This window comes from Sturnus vulgaris, chromosome 1, assembly GCF_052056855.1.
Source record: "Sturnus vulgaris isolate bStuVul1 chromosome 1, bStuVul1.hap1, whole genome shotgun sequence".
Lineage (NCBI taxonomy): Eukaryota > Metazoa > Chordata > Aves > Passeriformes > Sturnidae > Sturnus > Sturnus vulgaris.
Genome location: NC_142243.1, coordinates 60,435,347 through 60,459,566, shown reverse-complemented (window position 1 = coordinate 60,459,566; position 24,220 = coordinate 60,435,347). Strand labels below are relative to the sequence as shown.

The 24,220-nt window shown below is 47.7% G+C and overlaps 1 protein-coding gene and 1 long non-coding RNA gene across 2 annotated transcripts in view; both read right to left on the bottom strand.

Moving 5' to 3' along the window:
- TARP (TCR gamma alternate reading frame protein) overlaps positions 1 to 24,220 on the bottom strand; it is a 119,957-nt gene that overhangs the window by 81,401 nt on the left and 14,336 nt on the right.
- LOC148225249 (uncharacterized) lies at positions 9,179 to 10,179 on the bottom strand. Its single transcript, XR_015804802.1, has 4 exons — positions 9,732 to 10,179; positions 9,565 to 9,632; positions 9,414 to 9,476; positions 9,179 to 9,304 (listed from the first exon to the last, which is right to left on the bottom strand). It is a non-coding gene; the product is annotated as an uncharacterized LOC148225249 (long non-coding RNA).

Here is a 24,220-nt window from a genome sequence, read left to right as displayed (position 1 = left end):
GCTTTCCACTTCCGGTTCATCTCCACGATGCGGCAGGAACCATCAGTGAAAAGAGCATAGCATGTTTCATCTGCTGGCAGTTGGTTATACGGTGGGGCTTCTTCGGCCCGGGTCACCTGTTCCTGTTCCTCTTCGTCGGCAAGACCAAAGTCTTCCCTTTCCGGCCAGTTGGTAATTATCTCTAAAATCCCAGGGTGATTCGGGTTTCCAATACGGGCACGTTGTGTGATGAGGGCAATCCATTTACTCCATGTGGCATCAGTGGCATGGTGGGTTGAGGGAACCTTTCCTTTAAACATCCACCCCAGCACTGGCAGTCGGGGTGCCAGGAGGAGTTGTGTTTCCGTGCCAACCACCTCTGAGGCTGCTTGGACCCCTTCCTAGGCGGCCAAGATCTCCCTCTCCGTCGGAGTGTAGTTGGCCTCGGACCCTCTGTAGCTTCTGCTCCAGAACCCCAGTGGTCGGCCCCAAGTCTCACCAGGCACCTTCTGCCAAAGGCTCCAGGACAGACCATGGTTCCCGGCTGCAGAGTAGAGCACGTTCTTCACATCTGGTCCCGTCCTGACTGGGCCAAGGGCTACTGCATGAGCAATCTCCTGCTTGATCTGGGCAAAGGCTTGCTGCTGCTCAGGGCCCCAGTGGAAATTGTTCTTCTTGCGGGTGACCAGGTAAAGAGGGCTCACAATCTGGCTGTACTCAGGAATGTGCATTTTCCAAAAGCCTATGGCACCTAGGAAGGCTTGTGTTTCCTTCTTGCTGGTTGGTGGAGACATTGCAGTGATCTTATTGATGACCTCACTGGGGATCTGGCGCCGTCCATCTTGCCACTTTACTCCCAGGAACTGGATCTCTTGGGCAGGCCCTTTGACTTTGCTCTTTTTAATGGCGAAGCCGGCTCCCAGCAGAATCTCAATGATCTTTTCTCCTTTCTGAAATACTTCCATTGCCGTATCCCCCCACACAATGATGTCATCAATGTACTGCAGATGTTCTGGAGCTCCATCCTTCTCCAGTGTAGCCTGGATCAGCCCATGACAGATGGTGGGGCTGTGTTTCCACCCCTGGGGCAGTTGGTTCCACATGTATTGCACACCCCTCCAGGTGAAAGCGAACTGAGGCCTGCACTCTGCTGCCAGAGGAATGGAGAAAAATGTATTGGCGATGTCAATGGTGGCTACCACTTTGCTGCCTTGGACTCCAGCTCGTACTGCAGTTCCAGCATGTCCGGCACGGCAGCGCTCAGTGGTGGAGTCACCTCATTCAATGCACGATAGTCCACTGTCAATCTCCATTCTCCTTCAGATTTACGCACAGGCCAGATGGGGCTGTTGAAGGGTGAGTGGGTTTTGCTGACCACCCCTTGGCTCTCCAGCTCACGGATCATCTTGTGGATGGGGATCACGGCATCTCGATTCGTCCGGTACTGCCGGCGGTGCACTGTTGAGGTAGCAATTGGCACCTGTTGCTCTTTCACTTTGAGGAGTCCCACTGCAAATGGGTTTTCTGATAGCCCAGGCAGGGTGTTCAACTGCTTAATGCCCTCTGCTGCCACAGCAGCTATTCCAAAAGCCCACCTGAGTCCCTTTGGGTCTTTGTAATAGCCATTCCTGAGGAAGTCTATGCCTAGGATACATGGTGCCTCTGGGCCAGTCACAATTGGATGTTTCTGCCACTCTTTCCCAGTCAGGCTCACCTCAGCCTCCAGCAGAGTCAATTCCTGAGATCCCCCTGTAACCCCGGCAATTGAAACAGGTTCCTTCCCGACATGTCCCGATGGTATTAATGTACATTGTGAACCAGTGTCAACCAATGCTCTGTGTTCCTGTGGCTCTGATGTGCCAGGCCATCGGATCCACACCGTCCAAAAGATCCGGTTTTCCCATGCCTCTCCCTGGCTAGAGGCAGGGCCCCTCTAGCCCTGGTTATTATTTCTCTCCTGGGCATACATACTGGAGGTTCCTTCAAGGGGATCTGACAGATCATCCTCCCTTCTGTAATACCCTGCACCTCCATGGGAGGCTGAGGCTACCCTCACTTTAGTGGAGTTCCCTCTGTTGGTGTTCCCCTCCCTGAGTTGGCGCACCCGTGCTGCCAGGACAGAAGTGGGTTTCCCATCCCACCTTCTCATGTCTTCCCCGTGGTCACGTAGAAAAAACCACAGGTCAGCACGTGGGGTGTACCCTCTCTCCCTAGCTGGGGGGCGTAGGGCTCTACTTTTGGGGTCCATGACTCTTACTGGTGCTGCACTGATCTTCCTCACCTCTTCCCTTATCTCCTTCATCTCCTCCTTAAACTCCTCTCTGAGGTCCTTAGCCACAGCAGAGACATGAGCCTGCACTGGGCCAGCCATCATACTCTGATAATTCCTGAGCCTGTTGGCAACAGAACCCACTGTCACTTGGTTGGTATCAGCATCAATCATTGCAATAAAGGGGGTATATTGAGATGGGCCCAGGTTTGCCAGATTCCACAACATCTGCCCTGTGCACCTGACCTTGTCAGGGTCATTGTCATGCTGTCCATCCCTCCCAAAAAGCACCTCCAGGACTGCCACTTCTCTCAGCTTTTGGATCCCTTCCTCAAGGGTATTCCAACGTGTTCTCTGGTGGTACTCCTGCATTCTTTCCCTGTGGACAAATCTCTCTCTCACACTCATTAAAAGTCGCTCCCAGAGGGAAAGGAGACCTGTCTCCCTTACAAATACCTGGTCCACACCTGAGTCCTGGGTCAAGGCTCCCAAATTCCTTGCCTCAGTACCATCCAGTTGCACACCTGGGCCCATAAGGTCCCAGACCCGCAGTAACCAGGTTGTAAAAGCCTCACGGCCCCGTCGTACAATGTCTTTTCGCAGGTTACGGAGACTCTCGTATGACAGGGACTCGGTGATGATCTCAACTTCTGGCTCCCCTGCTGGTTGTGAGGGGCCCCCTTCCTGACCCTGATTATCTAGGTGCCTTGTTTTCATCTTAGACTTCCTAGTTTCCACAGGGGCAACTGCTGCTGGCTGTGAGTGCCCTTGCAGTTCAGCTGGAACCTGGACAGATGTAACATCTGTGGGTCCCACTGCTGCACCACCAGAGTCTCCCTCTTTAAGGCAGGGGAAGGGTTTCTCACCAGCTGGGGAGAGGTACTCCTTCAGCATCTGGCCCATCTCATGTATCTCCTTTGCTAGCACCCCCACCCATTCTGGGTGGTTCCTTTCCGAGGTGGGCTGTGGAGCAGGGTCAAACTCTGGGGTAATATCCCTAGTCTCTGGGATAGGATCAGGCTCTGGGGTAACCTCCCTAGTTTCTGGGACAGGATCAGGCTCTGGGGTAACCTCCCTAGTCTCTGGGACAGGATCAGGCTCTGGGGTAAAATCACTAATCCCTGGGGTAGGTATCAGGGTTGTTATCCAAGTCAATCTCCCCTTATCTCTGAATGTTAGATAGAACAGGTTTAACAGGGATATAAGCAACACTAGCCACAATATAATGTCATTAGCATTTAAAGTGGATTGAAACCCCTTGAAGACTGGTGGGGTGAACTTCAAAAACCCTGTGATGGGTTGAGAAAAAATTTCACCTGCTGCCACTTCCTCACAGTAAGTACCATTATTGAAGTAGCCCCAGAAACACACACTTAGAGTGTGATAGCTCTGAATCCATGTGGCCATCTTCCAGAGAAAATTAAAAATCCATGAATTCCTCAACTGATCAACCCACATAATAAACTGGATAATAGCCACAGTAACCTTGGTTATGAAACTCATGTTTAAAAAAGGGCTTGCAAATGGGAGAGATATAGCAGTGACCACATGGAGGCCAATCCAGGGTAAGCTGGACAGCATGGTGTCACCTACCACAAGCTTGGGTAATTTAAGAACTGTTATCCCCTTTTCTACCCCTCTCTCAATGCCCTCAGGCAATGCCCCACGTTGGGCGCCAAAAGCTGTCTTGGTTTGAAAGACAGGTATGGTCTAAGGAAAGGCAAGAGCCCCTTTTCTGCGATGCAGAGTGCAACCCCCCCTCCCTTTTAATTATTTTAGGTCCAATTCAGACACCTTCAGGCAGGAGATATGGGGATAAGAATAACAGTTCTTTACTGGTATCTAACAAAGCAGAAAAAACAACAGCTATAAAAATTGGCAACAGAACAGTCTAGCTCCGCTCCAGTCCCTTTTGGCCGCAGGCCGTCTCCCTGTGCTGTTACCGGTGCTGTGGGGGCAGGGCAGGTCCCGCGCAGTTGAAGAGGGCTGGGTGATGGCGGCCACGGCCCAGGGGTGAGCGGGGATGGGGAAAGTGACTCCCCCCTCACGGTGTCGGTCGTGGTGCTCAGCAGAGTGTCCAGAGGTAGTAGGGTGAGCTGGGAGAGCAGCAGAGCGATGTCCAAAGGCAGGGAGCGTGGATCTCAGTGCTGGGATGGCAGGGGAAGATGCCAGAGCAGAGCCCAGGTTGTCTTCCCACTCCAGGAGCCAAGCGAGAGAGCGAGCCCAGCTCCAGACCCCCCTATCCCACCTTTCCTTTTCCGGTTCCCCCCCCCCCTCCCCCTCCAGCCACCCCCCTACGAGAGAACATTATCTGTCGTTTTAAGGTGTAGCCACAATTACTTAGCATAACAATGGGAGAAATTCCACTGAAAGAAAAGCGAAGCATTCAACCCCCAACAGTGGGTAATGCAGAGGGATGAGGAAATGCAATTTGTTCCTCAAGGAGATTTGATTTTTGATTAAGAACAGAGCAATGTTGAATTGTGTAATATTGGCTGCTGAATGATACTGCCACTGTATGCCATAACCACCATGCACAAAAAGTATGGACTGTTCCAGATACACCAGTTGTGAATTCCTGATGCAGCTTGCAACCACCCGACACCTAGGACAGATAGAACTCACAGTCATGGACTAAATGAGCTCAACAGGCATCTTGGAGGTCTGGTGGGGTGGCACAGTTACAATCTCGTGGTTCAGATGTTGCAGGTAGTTTTTTTTGCCCTGATGATCTTTGCATTTCTATCACAGTGAGGGTCCCAGTAGGCACAGTAGTAAGTGGCAGCATCATCTGGAATTACATCTTTTATTGTAAGAACACACTGCTTCTGAAAAGAATTTCCTTCAACCAAGTATCTGCTTGCTTGAAAGCCACGTTCAACAGTAACTTTGCTTCCTGAAACAAACAGAAGCCTCTCTGGAGCTTCACCCTCCTTCTGCTTATACCAGTGTATGATGATGTTATCAAATTTTCCCTCTAATGTTTGAATTTCACATGTCATCCATGCACTTCTTTGGAGCTTGGTGATGGATATAGGACTCTGCATGGGAATTTCCTGTGCAAATCCATCTAGGAAAGAGAAAAGGAGAAATTATGTCATTGGCTGGAATTCAGGGATTTGGAAAGATGCCTGTTAGCAAAGCCATGGAGGAAAGTAGGAAAATAAGGAAGTACTTACAAGACCAAGAGGCTGTGGCCACAAGCACTACCAGCAGCAGCATGTTTGCTTGTCACACTTTGTTTTCAATGAGACTCAGAGGAGGATGAAAGGGACTTCAAATGGGAACTGTGTTGCATTGAGGGAGGAAGTGGCTCTCTTGAATGGTCTTCAGTGATGACTCTTCTGTGTGCAAGCAAATGGGGTGTCTTTGCAGAAAACCCTCTCCAACCTGCCAAATATTAAAATTGGTAAAAAGGCTGTAGTCCTGTCTGCTTTTCAAGTAAATATGGGAAATATTGATAAAATCTAAGAATTGTGGCCCTATAAAACCCTAGTCAAAGCCACCAAGAAAAGGTTGCAAGCAAGAGCATGTCCAGGTATGTATGGTGGAGGGAAGGTTTCAGCCTGGAGGTTACCCTGGTGGGCAGTGAGTGTGTACTTCACCTGAGGTGTGCAGACAGGTGCACAGTGTCAGAGCAGGTGAGAACTGCCTTTTCCTACTTCAGCTTGGTCACCTAGATGCAAGGTGCAGGAGTGCCCAGGGTGCCCCCGTGCTGGTGCTGCCCTCCACCAAAGCTGAACACCATCAGTGGCTGCAGAAGCTCGTCTGGGGGGACTTGCCTTTGCTTTGGTTTAGAGTGCGGGAGGAAGTGCTCAGCCGCAGGATTTCAGTTTCACAGCTTAGCTGAGAGGCAAACATTTCTTGGAAAAAACGATGGAAAATAAAAGAGAGCAGCTGTTGTCAACAGCCATTGCAGAGAGGCATCTTGATGAGTGGGTCTGATGCTGTGGGGTGATGGGAGACAAGATGAGCTGCTTGGTTCTCCCTCCTGTCACTCGCTGATGGTAATCATGTTGATTAGTGGTTTGGAAAGGTGCATGTGAATGCAGAGCTCTGAGGAGGGGCAGGCAAGGAGAGACAACTGCCTCTGTGTGGTGGCAGTGGAAAGAATTCTCCTCTTCCCAATAAATAAATGTGGGAAGGCCTGCTTAATTTTCCTGCGGGCCACCCACAGGTGAAGGGAGGGGGAGCCAAGGAAGGGATCGCTTATCCCAGCAGTCTCCTACATGGACAACTGTAGCTAATCAGAGTGAAAACTGCACTGGCTGTCGTATGTTGAGGATCTGAAATCAAGCTGCAGTTGCCAAAAACTGTTGCTGTTGCCGTGTATGAAACAGTAGCAGTACATTGCCATTTTTCTGATCACAAAGCAGAAATCTGTCAGGCACCCGATTTCCAATGAAGAGTAAAGGAATCTGTCAGTGACTGGATAGCACACGATTAAATGCCTGATTTACAGAAACCGTTTAGGTTTTGTACTGCAAGCTTTCTAACACAGTAAGTCTCCAAGTAGGAATAATTACTGACCAAACATGTCTATGGTCAAGAAGACACATGCCGTGGCTGGAATATTGTTTTACAAAATACTTTTCCAGGTTCAAGTTATCACTAAACTATTACTGCCACTGATGAAGTGGCCAAAAATCTATTTTGCAAAGAGCTTTGTTATCTACAGTTATCTAAATAACTTCCTCCTTGTACATCAATGCTGACTAATCCTGATTCCTTCTTCACCTTCCTGTCTGTAAATGGTTTCCAGGATTAGTGGCTCCGTCACCTTCCCTGACTGTAGCTCTCTAGGTCTTCCTTTTCTCTTGAAAATAAGAGTGACATTTGCTTTCTTTTATGCTCCAGGAACTTGTTCAGATTGTTGTGACCTTCCTAAGGTGAGTAAGAGTGTCTTTGCAAAGACATTGGCCAGCTGCCTCAGCACTTGTGGATATAATCCATCAGGCACCATGGACTTAGGTGTGTGCAGTTTCAGTGCTCACTAGCCTGATCCTCCTCCACCAAAGCCTGTGTCTGTCTTGCTCCAAACTTTCCATCTGGTCTCAGGGGCCTGGAATACCTGAAGACCATTCTGATGGGTAAATGCTGAGGAAAAGGACATACTGAGTACCTCAGGTTTTTCCATGTTGTACACCATCAGTTTCCCTGCCTCATCCAGCAGCTTCCCCATGCTGCTGCTGTATTTGGAGAATCCTTTCTTGTTCCCCTTTACCTCATTTGCCAAATTCAATTCTAGCTGTTTTGTTGCTTTCCTAAGCCCATTCCTGCACGGTTGAACAGCAGCTCCGTACTCCTCCTGGATCTCCTGCCCCTGATTCCATCTCCTTTATACTTCATTTTTATGCCTGATTAAAGTCAGAAGACTTTTGCTCACTCTTGAGGAACTCCCATTGCCTCTACTTGGTATTCTAGGTGTGAGATTGGTCCTTTCTTGAACTTGGAGAAGATTCTTGACATCAACTAGCATTCCTGGACACTTCTCTCTAGGGTTGTATCCAATGTGATGCTTCCAAGTAGATCTCTGAAGAACTTTAAAGTCTGTTCTCCTGAAGTCCAGGGCTGAGGTCCTGCCTTTTGCCCTACTGCTTTCTTTCAGGAATCTGAACGCCATTGGCTCATAGTCAAGGCTGCCCTGACCTTTCCATCCACAATAAGGTCCTGGTTTGGCTGCCCAATCACCCGTGTCAGGAGGTTGCTGCCAACTCACTCCTGAAACCTCCCAGACTGGTTGTGAGAAATTCTCAGATCCCACAATACAAGGCAGGCTGACTGAAGTTAACATCTGAGGTCACATGTACTACAACCTGTTTTTCAAATAGTTGAGGAGGACAGAAACATCCATAGCAAGATATTTTATACTCAAATCACATAGAAACTTTAGCAAAAATATGTTCAGAGCCTGTAGAGCTATAAAGCCATCACTGTGGAGGTATTCGTGCTCACTTTTTAAAGGATACTGAACGTGTGCACTCCAATTCAGAAAATGTAAGACATAAAAGTATCTCAGTGTTTTGACCTAGCTTTCAGGGAAATGCTAGCTTTCCTGGAACCCGTTTTTGATTGTAGAATCTGATTTCTAAACCTCAGTACACTTAACCCAAAGGCTCCGAGAGTTTCTGCTTGTCTGTGGCATAGCTCATGGCTGAGGATTTCAATTTATGTCTTGGGCATATCAAATGAGGAATTGTGACAGTAAAATTAGGTTTTCTGGGCTGCTGTAGGACTTTTTAGTGACTAAAATGCAAAGGAAAGCAAAATAAAAAGATGAAGGAGGATATGCAAGATCAGCTGGTCTTCCCCCCTTCTTTCCTATTCCTGTCTTTTTTTCAAGAGAAAATACTGAGGGATGAAGAAATGTTGCTCCACTTGCTAGAATTCTATCAGAGAAGAGAAATCTGTAGCTCACACACAGAGACAGACGGTGTTCACTGTCAGGTGAGTACTTTCAGTAAAATCCAGCCTTCATTTTAAGAGCAATGTTTCATATACTTATCTTAAAGTGACAGGAGGGCTTCACTTTCTGGATGTTGCAGATAAATCTGAGTATTGAAATGATATGCTGATTGTCAACATCAGATATTTAACACTTGTCGTAAGACACTGTTTTTCTTCTCCTGCTGCAGAAAGTCGTGAATGGGGTGGAATAAGGAAGTATTTGCACTTATAGCAGAGTTCACAGCTTGCGGTTCAGAGCACAAAGAGTTTTTGTAAGACTTATCTTCGCCCAGCTAACGCTGTGATTCCAATACCAGTAGGCACAGTAATACACGCCGGAATCCCTCAGAGTTAAAGAATTTATCGTGAGATGATATATGGGCTGAGTAGGATCGCTCCGCACTTGCATTCTGTTTCTCTCTCTGTTGTCGTCAAACGTGGGCCTCCCTCCCGTCTCGTACAATATCCTCTGGGGCTGCTCTCCGGGAATCTGCTTGTACCAGTGCACCACGTCCTTGCTCCCCAGCCTACAGGACATGCTGGCAGACGTGCCCTTCATCCGTGCCTGCAGCTCCGGGGTCTGCCCTGGCACTGACTGCGTGTCCACACCTGGAAGTGAGGGCAGAGAAATTGCATGAGCGGAGAAACTCCTGGGGTTTGGAAACAGGCTAATGTGCACTCTAGACAGGAAGGAGAAAGGAGAGGAAAAGGGTCTTACAGGACCAAAAGGAAATTGCAAGAAGGACTGGAAACAGCAACATACTGCCCATGCAGATTAGACCTGAAAATGAAATAAATAGAAACAAAAATGTTATAAAGCCTTTCAGGTGGGCAAAGTATCAAATGACTGGGAGGAGGAAATTACTCACTCAGCACATCCAATGGTTGTTCTTGTGTTCAACGCGCTACCACAGAGGGTGTTAAATTTCCTGACAAGCTAAACCATGGCAGGAACAGCATAGAAAGGACAAAAAACACTCAATTTGAAAAAAAAACTTCTTCATCTGTCTACCTACCACATTTATATCAGACTTACCTACTGTGAACACACATAAAAACTCAAGTTGTTCATCCTGGCCCTTTTTTGTCCTCTTCTCAGACACCTCAAAGCTGTCCCAGAAGAATGTTCCACCAGCCTTTCCTTAGAATTTCAGAGAATCATAGAATAATAGCATGCTTTGTGTTGGGAGGGACCTTAAATATCATCTGGCTCTCACCTCCACCCCATGGGCAGCGATGTCACCCTCTAGGCCAGGTCACTCAGGGCCCCATCCAACCTGGCCTTGAACACATCACGGGATGGAGCTTCTAGATCTTCTGTGGGTTGTCTGCTCCAGTGCCTCACAACTCTCAGAGTAAAGAATTTCTTCCTAACATCTAGTTAAAAGCTCCTCCACAGTTTAAAACTCCTCCCCCTTCTTCTATCACCATCTGCCCATGTAAAGATTTGTTTTTCATAAGTGCCCTTTGTGTGCCCAAGGGCCGATGCTGGGCTCAGCATTGTTTAACTTGTTCATCAGTGACTTGGGGGAAGGGGCAGATGCCTCCTCAGTTCACTGACAGCACGAAGCTGGGAGGAGTGGCTGATAGCCCAGAGATCTGTGCAGCCCTTCAGAGGGAGCTTGACAGGATGGAGGGATGGTCAGGCTACTTCCCACCTGAGGGCATCTGCCTGCAGCCGTGTGGCAAATGGTGCAGTTGTGCAGTGCTGCTCTAAGTCAGCGTGGAATTTATGAGGCTGGTTGAGGATAACATGAGCTGGGCTCTGTGCTGCTCTTAGACCTGGCCCGAGCAAAGGCTCACAGCCAAAGGATGCCTGGGGCAAAGTGGAGATCTCACAGCCCCGTGTTGCTCCAGCAGGGCACAGAGCAGCACCTGCACCTGTGTACCAACCCTTGTCCTCACTCTCCCTTCACCCTGGAAATTGGGTCTGATGAGAAGGAAAGGCACACAAAACTCTCTGGAAAAGATCAGAAAGCAAAGGCTGCCACAGACATTGGAAGGGGGACAAAGAGTTTATTTTCTCTCTTGTGTTAGCTATAAATTCTGACCAAAAATAAGCGGCGCTCAAATTGACATATTTAACTTTCATGCCCCTTGGAATGCAAATGAGGAAGAACATGAGATCTGTAATACATGTATGACCAAAATTACCAAACCCCATCTACGGCATGTGATTGTTCCATCTCATTGGAAAGGGCCAAAAATTTATAGTATAAAAGGGGCGGTTTGGAGAAGAAAGAGTTGGAGGGGCAGAAAAAAGTTTTGCCTGCTTCAGATTGGTTGATGGACTGTGTCTCTCCTCCTCTTCTGAGGGGAAGAATCTTGATTAAATTTGCACCTCCAACTGCATAGGAACAGGCCTAGGAATACTTAATTATGTTTATCTATCTATCTATCTTAGGAAAAAAAGGCAGCTGTTAATTCCACTGTGCATCAAGAACTACAGATACATAAAATGCCGTGTAAACATTTGATTGCACTGACTAGCCATGACACATTTCTTTTGAAGATCTTTGTACTCTTTTAACTCTCTCATGTTGTTGCATGAAGTAAGGAGTTCCTCTGGCAGTAGTGTCTTGTCTTCAGCGAGGTGGTTGCACCTCTGTGTGAGTGACTGCCTTCCTTGATAATGGGCTTGTAGCGCCACATAGGAAAAATACAGCTGGTGGCTCTATTGCAAGACAGCCCCAGTGGCTGTGGCAAAACCAGAGTGAAGCATGCATTTCTACCAGACAGATATTTGCTGGTTCTTGCTTGTTTCTTGTACTTTCCCTTATTTCAAAGGCTGAAAATGTGTCCCTCAAAGACTTTATAGCAAATGGTCCCTTGAGCAACAGCCATCATACATCTTGCTCCTCCCTGAGAAAAATTTCACATTTTCTGACCCAAAGAGAGAATCCCCCAGATCTTTTTTAGGTCTTTGTCAACCACACTGTACAAAAATAAATCCCATGTTACAATTAGTATAGAAAGTTAGTATTCTTCTGTTGTTGTTGTGATGAATACGTGAGTTTGTGTCAGGTCCTGTAGTGCAGATATATCTACAATGAAAGAATAAAAAAAGAATTCACATGGACAGGGGGTTGTGAATATCCTTGCCACATGACATTTCACTGCAGCTCTCCTCACAGTTGTCTGTCTGAGCAGTGCTGTATCACCATTTCTATATGTTCCTTGGTTTAATCTGCAGCTTCTCCTTGTAAATGGTCTTCACAACTCTTTCTTGGAACAGTCTTTTCAGGTGTTGCCCAGTGTAATAGATCCTTGCCTACGAAAGTAATTTTCATGGTAACCATTAAGATGGGAGTCCCTACTGGTGAGTATCACCTGTGTCTCCACCATCACCTGTATTTGAAGTCTCCCAGGCTAGATCTGAAATGCAAATATCCTTCTTCTATGCTCCCTCCCCAATATTGCTTCACTTTTGCTTTCTCCGAGTGTATTTGGGAAAGTCTGTATTTTTCAGAGATGACCTGTGTTACTATATAATTTAGCTGTAATGCCATCACCCACAGGAGTGATTTTTCCCAGCACAGAGCATTATACCACCTAAGTTGTAGCACATCTTTGCTTTTCTCCTTGTATGATATTCATGTAAACATACTCAGCATAAAAGTGTTGGGGTGTTTTAGAGGCAGGAAAGTGCAATTATGATTCTCTGTGTTTGACAGAAAGCCTGCTCCTCAGGGCACGGGCAGCTTTCTGCACCTGCTAGCTGTGTGGAAATGCCAGTAGGCACAGTAGTAGGTACCTTCATCATCGGAGTTGATGGCATTGATTGTCAAAGTGCAGACATTTGTACCTGTCTTTGAAGAAGAATACTTGTGCTTGTCCATCTAGAAAAAAAAGAGAGAAAACAGAACAAACCCTCTCAGCTTGCTGTTCATTCACCCACATGTTTCATTGCACTGCCCTGTGTCACGGTGACAAAGGGAACATACAAAGGAGACCAGGCTGCAGGCAGGGCCAGGAGAGGAAGCAGCAGCATCCTGAGGGCTCCTGCTTGTGTCTGCCCTCAGGAGGAAGTTAGCAGCACTCCCAGCAGGGGCAGATTGCAGCAACTGAGGAAAGGAAATGACTCACATGGGCCTTTGGAGACGTTGTCCTGGCAGGTGTTTTTTTGAGATAAACTGATTGAACCCTGCTAAATTAACAGATTATAGCTTTACACAAGTGGCACAAACCTCTCCCTCTTTCCCTCCCTCCCCTTTCCAATTACCTTAACTCATCTATAAAGTAATTTTGTAGTCTGAAGCAAATTTTACCACTTTGTTCGACTAGTTGAAAGCTTCTAAGCAATGCCTGGACTTTTCCTTGGTCAAGGAAATGGATTTTTCCTCAGGTTGGCTGCCAGTAAAACATAAAATAATAAAACTCAAATCATGGAGCTAAATGAATTGGAGGGGTGTGGAATTACTGCTAATGACACAGATTGAATATTGAAGACCAGGAAAATACACAGCAGACATTTGGGAGCTCAAAAGCAGGATTGTTGTGTTTGTGACTGTTTCTTGTCACAGGTAAGGTGAGATGCTACACCTCAGAGCAGCTTCTCCAAATGCTGGTAAGAATCACAATGCAAAGAAACACAAATGTTTTGCAACTCCTATAGGCCTAGTTTAAAATAAAGACAATTAGGTCAAGCAAAATATAGAAATTATTTTGTGTAATTCAAAGTAATTTTTCAGATGCAAGGCCAGTTCTTGTTCCCTTGAAAAGAAAACTAAACCGATTCCCCTTTTCCTGTTGTCATGTCATTTTACTTATGTTAGCCAGTTTGTTGTTGTTTTTTTTCCCCAAGAATTTTCACACAGATTCAGCAACTGCTATCCTACAGTTGTGCCAGGAATCTGATCTTACAATCTCCTGTGAAATGCAACTGGTCCTCAGTGCTCGGTGTGCTCTGGAGACCCCATGCTGGAGACTGGCAATACTGGATCCTTTGGGATAGGAACACAATGGTCCTGTGACTTTATCTATATGTCATTTGTCCATAAACAGAAAGAGCTGAAATAACTCAAAGGAATGTCCTTCTGTTTGCAAAAATAAAAACATCTGCTCTGTAGCTGCAGTCTTGCTATGCTGGATGAGAAACCCCACTGAAGTCAATTAGGAGACTTATGTTTTAACCTAAATGAAAATTTGATCAACTCCAGACAGAAAGGAAAGAGAAAATAAAACCAGATTCTCAAGTGACAGAGAAGTATAAAATGGGTATATTGCATCTGCAGTCTTGACTGGTGCTTCAAGTTTATTTTCACTTATAACCTTCTATTCTGCCACCTAAATGACAGATCTGGGGTTTTATTCCAAAGATGTAGCTTGAAGGGTAGTGGGTATAGAAAGATTTTTCCTGCTTTTAGCCAAACCTGTCCTCTTATAAACCCACTCAGAGGTAATCCATCCTGACCCCAAAAATGCCATTTTTGCTTGCAAAGTGAAATAACAGGTCTGCAGGTACTGGCCGTAGTGCTCAGCAGCATCCTTTGTGTCTGGCTGTCTGTGCAATCTGATTCAAAGCTTTTGGGAAGAGTAGGGTGGCAGCGTTCCTGCGTGTTGTCAAACACTTGAGGTTCTTATCTGGAAAGCAGGGCATGTCTTTGTGCAGGTCCCCTGTGGCTTTCTACTACTGTGCATCCCAACTGGCACAGTAGTAGGTGGCAGAGTCTTGTGGCGTTACTTTGCTCACTGTCAGGATGAAGACAGATTTGCTGGGATCCTTCTCAACAGTAAACTTCCCCTTATCAGACTGATTTTCAAGGAAAAGCTTGGAGGACATGTAGGCAACACGCTTGGGAACTCCATCGACCTTCTTTTGGTACCAGTGAATAAAAACTTTTCTAAAATCAGGACTGGAGACATGGCAGTTGATTATCACTGTTTCGCCTTCTGGCTTGGTGATGGATATAGGGGTTTGCTGCAAGTCCTGTGCAGAGCCACCTGTGGCAATGAAAGAGAAAAAATAGAGAAGCTGACATAAGAGAGCATTTCCCACTTTTCCACTGGTGGATGTGCAGGCAGCAGGATGAGCAGGGCACATACAAGAAAAAACAGTTGTCAGGAAGAAAGTGCTGAGCAACCACATCATCACTGCTCTTCTTAAGGCTTCCTTACACAGGGCACAGGGTCAGGGTCAGCCTCAAGAGGGGGTGAAGCAGATCTGAGTGGCAGAAAACCATCCAATGAGGCTGTGCCAGCTACAAGTTAAATAATGATGCATGAGCCATTTCCTGTTAACTCTCAAACAGAAGGGAAATAAACCAAACAGACAACCTCTCCCCCTGCCCCAAACCCAAAAAACCACTCATCTCCAAAACCCATCCTTGTAAGAAGAGAGCTCACTACTGAGAAAAACTTCTTTTTTCCTTCTTTTTTATTTCCACAAGGAATTTGTCTGAATGATGAGTAGAGTCACGGTTTTTTTCTCCTTTGCTTGTTACACTGTGAGCCTTGTTCTTCAAGATAAGATATCAGATAAGGTACTAGACAGAGATCAGCTTAATTTCTTACCTCTCTTACAGACCAAGGTTCTGTAGATGATTTTTCATCTCATGATGATACCTCCAAAATTCTTCTTTTAACAATTCATCCTATTTATTTTGAACATTGAACATCACATAGGATCCTGTAATATAGCTTCTACCAGAAATCCCTCTTCCTACAGTCATTGTTTGGAGTTATCCAATACAGCAAAAAAAGTCCCAGTGTTTTCAGACTTTTACTAATGACTCCAATAATTAAAAAATCATAAATATACATAAAAAGTATGCCTGACCAGCAATAATCTTCCACTACCTGACCCTACAGCTTCTGGTTTTCACATTACTCAATAGGTGGGATTTATCTCTGCCTATCAAGGCCACGGTCTTCATAGTCAGGCTTTTCCCATGGTCTTGGCACCCTTACAGATTTTAGCAAGCTGAAATGTGAGTGTAGCTCTCTAACTTAAATGGAGGTGTTTTGTAGTATAAACTTGTATGGCATGTCATCAGCATTAATACACTCACTTCCATGTTCTTATGTTCTGAAATGAGCAAAAGGGCCCCTTTTAGAAAATGCTTTCTATGCATCTAGTGTAGTTTATTGTTGCAGACCACTAGAGTTTTTAATAAAAATAGTGATTAAAACTATTCAACAGGTGATTGGCCCTTCCAAAGCCAAATGAAGCACATGGGCCTAAGTATTTTCATATCAGCATTAATTAAACAAACCAGAACCTCTTTTAAAATAAAAAGGTTGACACAGAGATCTGAAAACCTGCTAATGAACAGCAGTCTTACATGGCTATCTCACATCTCCACTGCTTCCTCACCCAGATAATCTAAAAAAATGTATAATGACAATTTACTGTTACACTGTTGCTATCGGGGTTCTTCGTTTTTAAAGTAGAAACAAATTGATTACACAGGATACAATTTTCCCAGCATAATGAAGTAATTCCCACACTTCCTAATTCACGTCCCAAATTTATTTGAGTTTATTTGATTTATTCAAAGTCCAAGGGGGCTTCTTATGAGTCTGCTAAGTATGTATATTTAAGTTCCATATTTCTGTGAATAGGTCCTGTTTGTACTTGGCTTTTATCTGATAAATATATCACAGCTTAGCAGCTTCTCCCAGCTGCCTATTAATTGTGTGTCTTACCTCACATCACTCCACAGCCTCAGAGAGAGGAGTCAACAACCTAGGGAGGGACAGACAGCATCCTGCAAAGTAGGATACTTTGTAAGATACCTCTCATTAACTGTTGGAAAAACTGCACTTGTATGGAATTATTTTGGAGCAGTAAGAGGAGGCTGCAGCAGACAGAGCTATGTGGCTCCTGGAATGGCCCCTTGGAAATCCCAGGTGTGCAGTCCCCTCTGTCTCCTGCCCAGGTCTTCAACTGAAGATAGTTTGGGAAAGACTCTCAGTTAGAAGTGGGTTTCTCTCATAAGGATTCTCCAGCATTTACTCTGCCATTTCTAATTCACTCCTGGACATCAATTTCTTTTTCCATTTCTCTGGGGTTTGCATCTGTAAAGTTGCTTATCCTGGGCTAAAACTTGGAAGCTGCCATGGGACATGTAAAATCAGCAATTTCATCTAAAATTCCCTCTTTCCTCTTAGTCATTTAGGATTGCTCTTCTCCCTTCCTCCTTTTCCCCACCTTGGATGTCTCCAGTTCCCTATTGTCTTGGTTTGAAAGACAGGTATGGTCTAAGGAAAGGCAGGAGCCCCTTTTCTGCGATGCAGAGTGCAACCCCCCCTCCCTTTTAATTATTTTAGGTCCAATTCAGACACCTTCAGGCAGGAGATATGGGGATAAGAATAACAGTTCTTTCCTGGTATCTAACAAGGCAGAAAACAACAACAGCTATAAAAATTGGCACCAGAAACAGTCTAGCTCCGCTCCAGTCCCTTCTGGCCACAGGCCGTCTCCCTGTGCTGTTACCGGTGCTGTGGGGGCAGGGCAGGTCCCGCGCAGTTGAAGAGGGCTGGGTGATGGCGGCCGCGGCCCAGGGGTGAGAGGGGATGGGGAAAGTGACTCCCCCCTCACGGTGTCGGTCGTGGTGCTCAGCAGAGTGTCCGGAGGTAGTAGGGTGAGCTGGGAGAGCAGCAGAGCGATGTCCAAAGGCAGGGAGCGTGGATCTCAGTGCTGGGATGGCAGGGGAAGATGCCAGAGCGGAGCCCAGGTTCTCTTCCCACTCCACGAGCCAAACGAGAGCGAGAGCCCAGCTCCAGACCCCCCTATCCCACCTTTCCTTTTCCGGTTCCCCCCCCCTCCCCCTCCAGCCACCCCCCTACGAGAGAACATTATCTGTCGTTTTAAGGTGTAGCCACAACTACTTAGCATAACAATGGGAGAAAATTCCACTGAAAGAAAAGGGCATAATCCAACCTCCAACATTATCCACCCCTGAATTTCTCCCATACTAATATGCTATATCAAATTAAACTGTTACATTATATATACATACATGCAGTTAGAGACATAGGCACAGTACTATAGGTATTTTACCCTAAAACAAGGTCTCCTTGGGGTATGCATCTGGTCTTTCCATTCTTTTGCATCACCCACCAGGTGCAACCTGGTCCTTGAGCGAATACAACTCCATGGATGGGATTGTCTTTGCTGGAGGCAGGATTCACCCAAACAGTTTTTCCTAGCATACCTCTCATGTGTACCACTGGAACCTTATCTCCATTTGATATTCCCAAGGGCTCAGATTGGGCAGGGCCTGCTCAGTTAGTGGAACCTCGGGTGTTCACTAACCAGGTGGCCTTTGGTAGATTAATCTCCCAGTTCTTGAAAGTTCCCCCACCCAGTGCCTTCAAGGTGGTTTTAAGCAGGCCATTGCACCGTTCAGCTTTCCCTGCAGCTGGTGCGTGGTAGGGGATATGGTACACCCACTCAATGCCGTGTTCTCTAGCCCAAGTGTTTATAAGGCTGTTCTTGAAATGAGTCCCATTGTCTGACTCAATTCTCTCAGGGGTACCATGCCTCCAAAGAACTTGTTTTTCCAGGCCCAGGATGGTGTTCCGAGCAGTGGCGTGAGGCACAGGGTAGGTCTCCAACCATCCAGTGGTGGCTTCCACCATGGTCAGTACATAGCGCTTGCCCTGGCGAGTTTGAGGCAGTGTGATGTAATCAATCTGCCAGGCCTCTCCATACTTATATTTGGACCATCGCCCCCCATACCAGAGGGGCTTCATCCGCTTGGCTTGCTTGATGGCAGCGCACGTCTCACAGTCATGGATAACTTGAGAAATACTGTCCATGGTTAGATCCACCCCTCGGTCTCGTGCCCACTTATAGGTGGCATCTCTGCCCTGATGACCTGAGGCATCATGGGCCCATCGAGCCAGGAACAACTCTCCCTTGTGCTGCCAGTCTAAATCTATCTTCGACACCTCTATCTGTGCAGCCTGATCTACCTGCTCATTGTGTCGGTGTTCCTCATTAGCCCGACTCTTGGGGACATGGGCATCTACGTGACGGACTTTCACAGGCAACTTCTCTACCCGGGTGGCAATGTCTTTCCATTCATTGGCGGCCCAGATTGGTTTTTCCCTACGTTGCCAGTTAGCCTTTTTCCACCTTTTCAGCCATCCCTACAGAGCATTGGCTACCATCCATGAATCAGTGTAAAGGTAGAGTTTTGGCCACTTCTCTCTTTCAGCAATGTCCAGGGCCAGCTGAACAGCTTTGAGTTCAGCAAGTTGACTCGATCCACCTTCTCCTTCGGTAGCTTGTGCGACCTGTCGTGTGGGGCTCCATACGGCTGCTTTCCACTTCCGGTTCATCCCCACGATGCGGCAGGAACCATCAGTGAAAAGAGCACAGCATGTTTCATCTGCTGGCAGTTGGTTATACGGTGGGGCTTCTTCGGCCCGGGTCACCTGTTCCTGTTCCTCTTCGTCGGCAAGACCAAAGTCTTCCCTTTCCGGCCAGTTGGTAATTATCTCTAAAATCCCAGGGCGATTCGGGTTTCCAATACGGGCACGTTGTGTGATGAGGGCAATCCATTTACTCCACGTGGCATCAGTGGCATGGTAGGTTGAGGGAACCTTTCCTTTAAACATCCAGCCCAGCACTGGCAGTCGGGGTGCCAGGAGGAGTTGTGTTTCCGTGCCAACCACCTCTGAGGCTGCTTGGACCCCTTCCTAGGCGGCCAAGATCTCCCTCTCCGTCGGAGTGTAGTTGGCCTCGGACCCTCTGTAGCTTCGGCTCCAGAACCCCAGTGGTCGGCCTCGCGTCTCACCAGGCACCTTCTGCCGAAGGCTCCAGGACAGACCATGGTTCCCGGCTGCAGAGTAGAGCACGTTCTTCACATCTGGTCCCGTCCTGACTGGGCCAAGGGCTACTGCATGAGCGATCTCCTGCTTGATCTGGGCAAAGGCTTGCTGCTGCTCAGGGCCCCAGTGGAAATTGTTCTTCTTGCGGGTGACCAGGTAAAGAGGGCTCACGATCTGGCTGTACTCAGGAATGTGCATTTTCCAAAAGCCTATGGCACCTAGGAAGGCTTGTGTTTCCTTCTTGCTGGTTGGTGGAGACATTGCAGTGATCTTATTGATGACCTCACTGGGGATCTGGCGCCGTCCATCTTGCCACTTTACTCCCAGGAACTGGATCTCTTGGGCAGGCCCTTTGACTTTGCTCTTTTTAATGGCGAAGCCGGCTCCCAGCAGAATCTCAATGATCTTTTCTCCTTTCTGAAATACTTCCATTGCCGTATCCCCCCACACAATGATGTCATCAATGTACTGCAGATGTTCTGGAGCTCCATCCTTCTCCAGTGTAGCCTGGATCAGCCCATGACAGATGGTGGGGCTGTGTTTCCACCCCTGGGGCAGTTGGTTCCACATGTATTGCACACCCCTCCAGGTGAAAGCGAACTGAGGCCTGCACTCTGCTGCCAGAGGAATGGAGAAAAATGTATTGGCGATGTCAATGGTGGCTACCACTTTGCTGCCTTGGACTCCAGCTCGTACTGCAGTTCCAGCATGTCCGGCACGGCAGCGCTCAGTGGTGGAGTCACCTCATTCAATGCACGATAGTCCACTGTCAATCTCCATTCTCCTTCAGATTTACGCACAGGCCAGATGGGGCTGTTGAAGGGTGAGTGGGTTTTGCTGACCACCCCTTGGCTCTCCAGCTCACGGATCATCTTGTGGATGGGGATCACGGCATCTCGATTCGTCCGGTACTGCCAGCGGTGCACTGTTGAGGTAGCAATTGGCACCTGTTGCTCTTTCACTTTGAGGAGTCCCACTGCAAATGGGTTTTCTGATAGCCCAGGCAGGGTGTTCAACTGCTTAATGCCCTCTGCTGCCACAGCAGCTATTCCAAAAGCCCACCTGAGTCCCTTTGGGTCTTTGTAATAGCCATTCCTGAGGAAGTCTATGCCTAGGATACATGGTGCCTCTGGGCCAGTCACAATTGGATGTTTCTGCCACTCTTTCCCAGTCAGGCTCACCTCAGCCTCCAGCAGAGTCAATTCCTGAGATCCCCCTGTAACCCCGGCAATTGAAACAGGTTCCTTCCCGACATGTCCCGATGGTATTAATGTACATTGTGAACCAGTGTCAACCAATGCTCTGTGTTCCTGTGGCTCTGATGTGCCAGGCCATCGGATCCACACCGTCCAAAAGATCCGGTTTTCCCATGCCTCTCCCTGGCTAGAGGCAGGGCCCCTCTAGCCCTGGTTATTATTTCTCTCCTGGGCATACATACTGGAGGTTCCTTCAAGGGGATCTGACAGATCATCCTCCCTTCTGTAATACCCTGCACCTCCATGGGAGGCTGAGGCTACCCTCACATTAGTGGAGTTCCCTCTGTTGGTGTTCCCCTCCCTGAGTTGGCGCACCCGTGCTGCCAGGACAGAAGTGGGTTTCCCATCCCACCTTCTCATGTCTTCCCCGTGGTCACGTAGAAAAAACCACAGGTCAGCACGTGGGGTGTACCCTCTCTCCCTAGCTGGGGGGCGTAGGGCTCTACTTTTGGGGTCCATGACTCTTACTGGTGCTGCACTGATCTTCCTCACCTCTTCCCTTATCTCCTTCATCTCCTCCTTAAACTCCTCTCTGAGGTCCTTAGCCACAGCAGAGACATGAGCCTGCACTGGGCCAGCCATCATACTCTGATAATTCCTGAGCCTGTTGGCAACAGAACCCACTGTCACTTGGTTGGTATCAGCATCAATCATTGCAATAAAGGGGGTATATTGAGATGGGCCCAGGTTTGCCAGATTCCACAACATCTGCCCTGTGCACCTGACCTTGTCAGGGTCATTGTCATGCTGTCCATCCCTCCCAAAAAGCACCTCCAGGACTGCCACTTCTCTCAGCTTTTGGATCCCTTCCTCAAGGGTATTCCAACGTGTTCTCTGGTGGTACTCCTGCATTCTTTCCCTGTGGACAAATCTCTCTCTCACACTCATTAAAAGTCGCTCCCAGAGGGAAAGGAGACCTGTCTCCCTTACAAATACCTGGTCCACACCTGAGTCCTGGGTCAAGGCTCCCAAATTCCTTGCCTCAGTACCATCCAGTTGCACACCTGGGCCCATAAGGTCCCAGACCCGCAGTAACCAGGTTGTAAAAGCCTCACGGCCCCGTCGTACAATGTCTTTTCGCAGGTTACGGAGACTCTCGTATGACAGGGACTCGGTGATGATCTCAACTTCTGGCTCCCCTGCTGGTTGTGAGGGGCCCCCTTCCTGACCCTTATTATCTAGGTGCCTTGTTTTCATCTTAGACTTCCTAGTTTCCACAGGGGCAACTGCTGCTGGCTGTGAGTGCCCTTGCAGTTCAGCTGGAACCTGGACAGATGTAACATCTGTGGGTCCCACTGCTGCACCACCAGAGTCTCCCTCTTTAAGGCAGGGGAAGGGTTTCTCACCAGCTGGGGAGAGGTACTCCTTCAGCATCTGGCCCATCTCATGTATCTCCTTTGCTAGCACCCCCACCCATTCTGGGTGGTTCCTTTCCGAGGTGGGCTGTGGAGCAGGGTCAAACTCTGGGGTAATATCCCTAGTCTCTGGGATAGGATCAGGCTCTGGGGTAACCTCCCTAGTTTCTGGGACAGGATCAGGCTCTGGGGTAACCTCCCTAGTCTCTGGGACAGGATCAGGCTCTGGGGTAAAATCACTAATCCCTGGGGTAGGTATCAGGGTTGTTATCCAAGTCAATCTCCCCTTATCTCTGAATGTTAGATAGAACAGGTTTAACAGGGATATAAGCAACACTAGCCACAATATAATGTCATTAGCATTTAAAGTGGATTGAAACCCCTTGAAGACTGGTGGGGTGAACTTCAAAAACCCTGTGATGGGTTGAGAAAAAATTTCACCTGCTGCCACTTCCTCACAGTAAGTACCATTATTGAAGTAGCCCCAGAAACACACACTTAGAGTGTGATAGCTCTGAATCCATGTGGCCATCTTCCAGAGAAAATTAAAAATCCATGAATTCCTCAACTGATCAACCCACATAATAAACTGGATAATAGCCACAGTAACCTTGGTAATGAAACTCATGTTTAAAAAAGGGCTTGCAAATGGGAGAGATATAGCAGTGACCACATGGAGGCCAATCCAGGGTAAGCTGGACAGCATGGTGTCACCTACCACAAGCTTGGGTAATTTAAGAACTGTTATCCCCTTTTCTACCCCTCTCTCAATGCCCTCAGGCAATGCCCCACGTTGGGCGCCAAAAGCTGTCTTGGTTTGAAAGACAGGTATGGTCTAAGGAAAGGCAGGAGCCCCTTTTCTGCGATGCAGAGTGCAATCCCCCTCCCTTTTAATTATTTTAGGTCCAATTCAGACACCTTCAGGCAGGAGATATGGGGATGAGAATAACAGTTCTTTACTGGTATCTAACAAAGCAGAAAAAACAACAGCTATAAAAATTGGCACCAGAACAGTCTAGCTCCGCTCCAGTCCCTTCTGGCCGCAGGCCGTCTCCCTGTGCTGTTACCGGTGCTGTGGGGGCAGGGCAGGTCCCGCGCAGTTGAAGAGGGCTGGGTGATGGCGGCCGCGGCCCAGGGGTGAGCGGGGATGGGGAAAGTGACTCCCCCCTCACGGTGTCGGTCGTGGTGCTCAGCAGAGTGTCCGGAGGTAGTAGGGTGAGCTGGGAGAGCAGCAGAGCGATGTCCAGAGGCAGGGAGCGTGGATCTCAGTGCTGGGATGGCAGGGGAAGATGCCAGAGCAGAGCCCAGGTTGTCTTCCCACTCCAGGAGCCAAGCGAGAGAGCGAGCCCAGTTCCAGACCCCCCTATCCCACCTTTCCTTTTCCGGTTCCCCCCCCCCCTCCCCCTCCAGCCACCCCCCTACGAGAGAACATTATCTGTCGTTTTAAGGTGTAGCCACAATTACTTAGCATAACAATGGGAGAAATTCCACAGAAAGAAAAGCGAAGCATTCAACCCCCAACAGTGGGTAATGCAGAGGGATGAGGAAATGCAATTTGTTCCTCAAGGAGATTTGATTTTTGATTAAGAACAGAGCAATGTTGAATTGTGTAATATTGCCTGCTGAATGACACTGCCACTGTATGCCATAACCACCATGCACAAAAAGTATGGACTGTTCCAGATACACCAGTTGTGAACTCCTGATGCAGCTTGCAACCACCCGACACCTAGGACAGATAGAACTCACAGTCATGGACTAAATGAGCTCAACAGGCATCTTGGAGGTCTGGTGGGGTGGCACAGTTACAATCTCGTGGTTCAGATGTTGCAGGTAGTTTTTTTTGACCTGATGATCTTTGCATTTCTATCACAGTGAGGGTCCCAGTAGGCACAGTAGTAAGTGGCAGCATCATCTGGAATTACATCTTTTATTGTAAGAACACACTGCTTCTGAAAAGAATTTCCTTCAACCAAGTATCTGCTTGCTTGAAAGCCACGTTCAACAGTAACTTTGCTTCCTGAAACAAACAGAAGCCTCTCTGGAGCTTCACCCTCCTTCTGCTTATACCAGTGTATGATGATGTTATCAAATTTTCCCTCTAATGTTTGAATTTCACATGTCATCCGTGC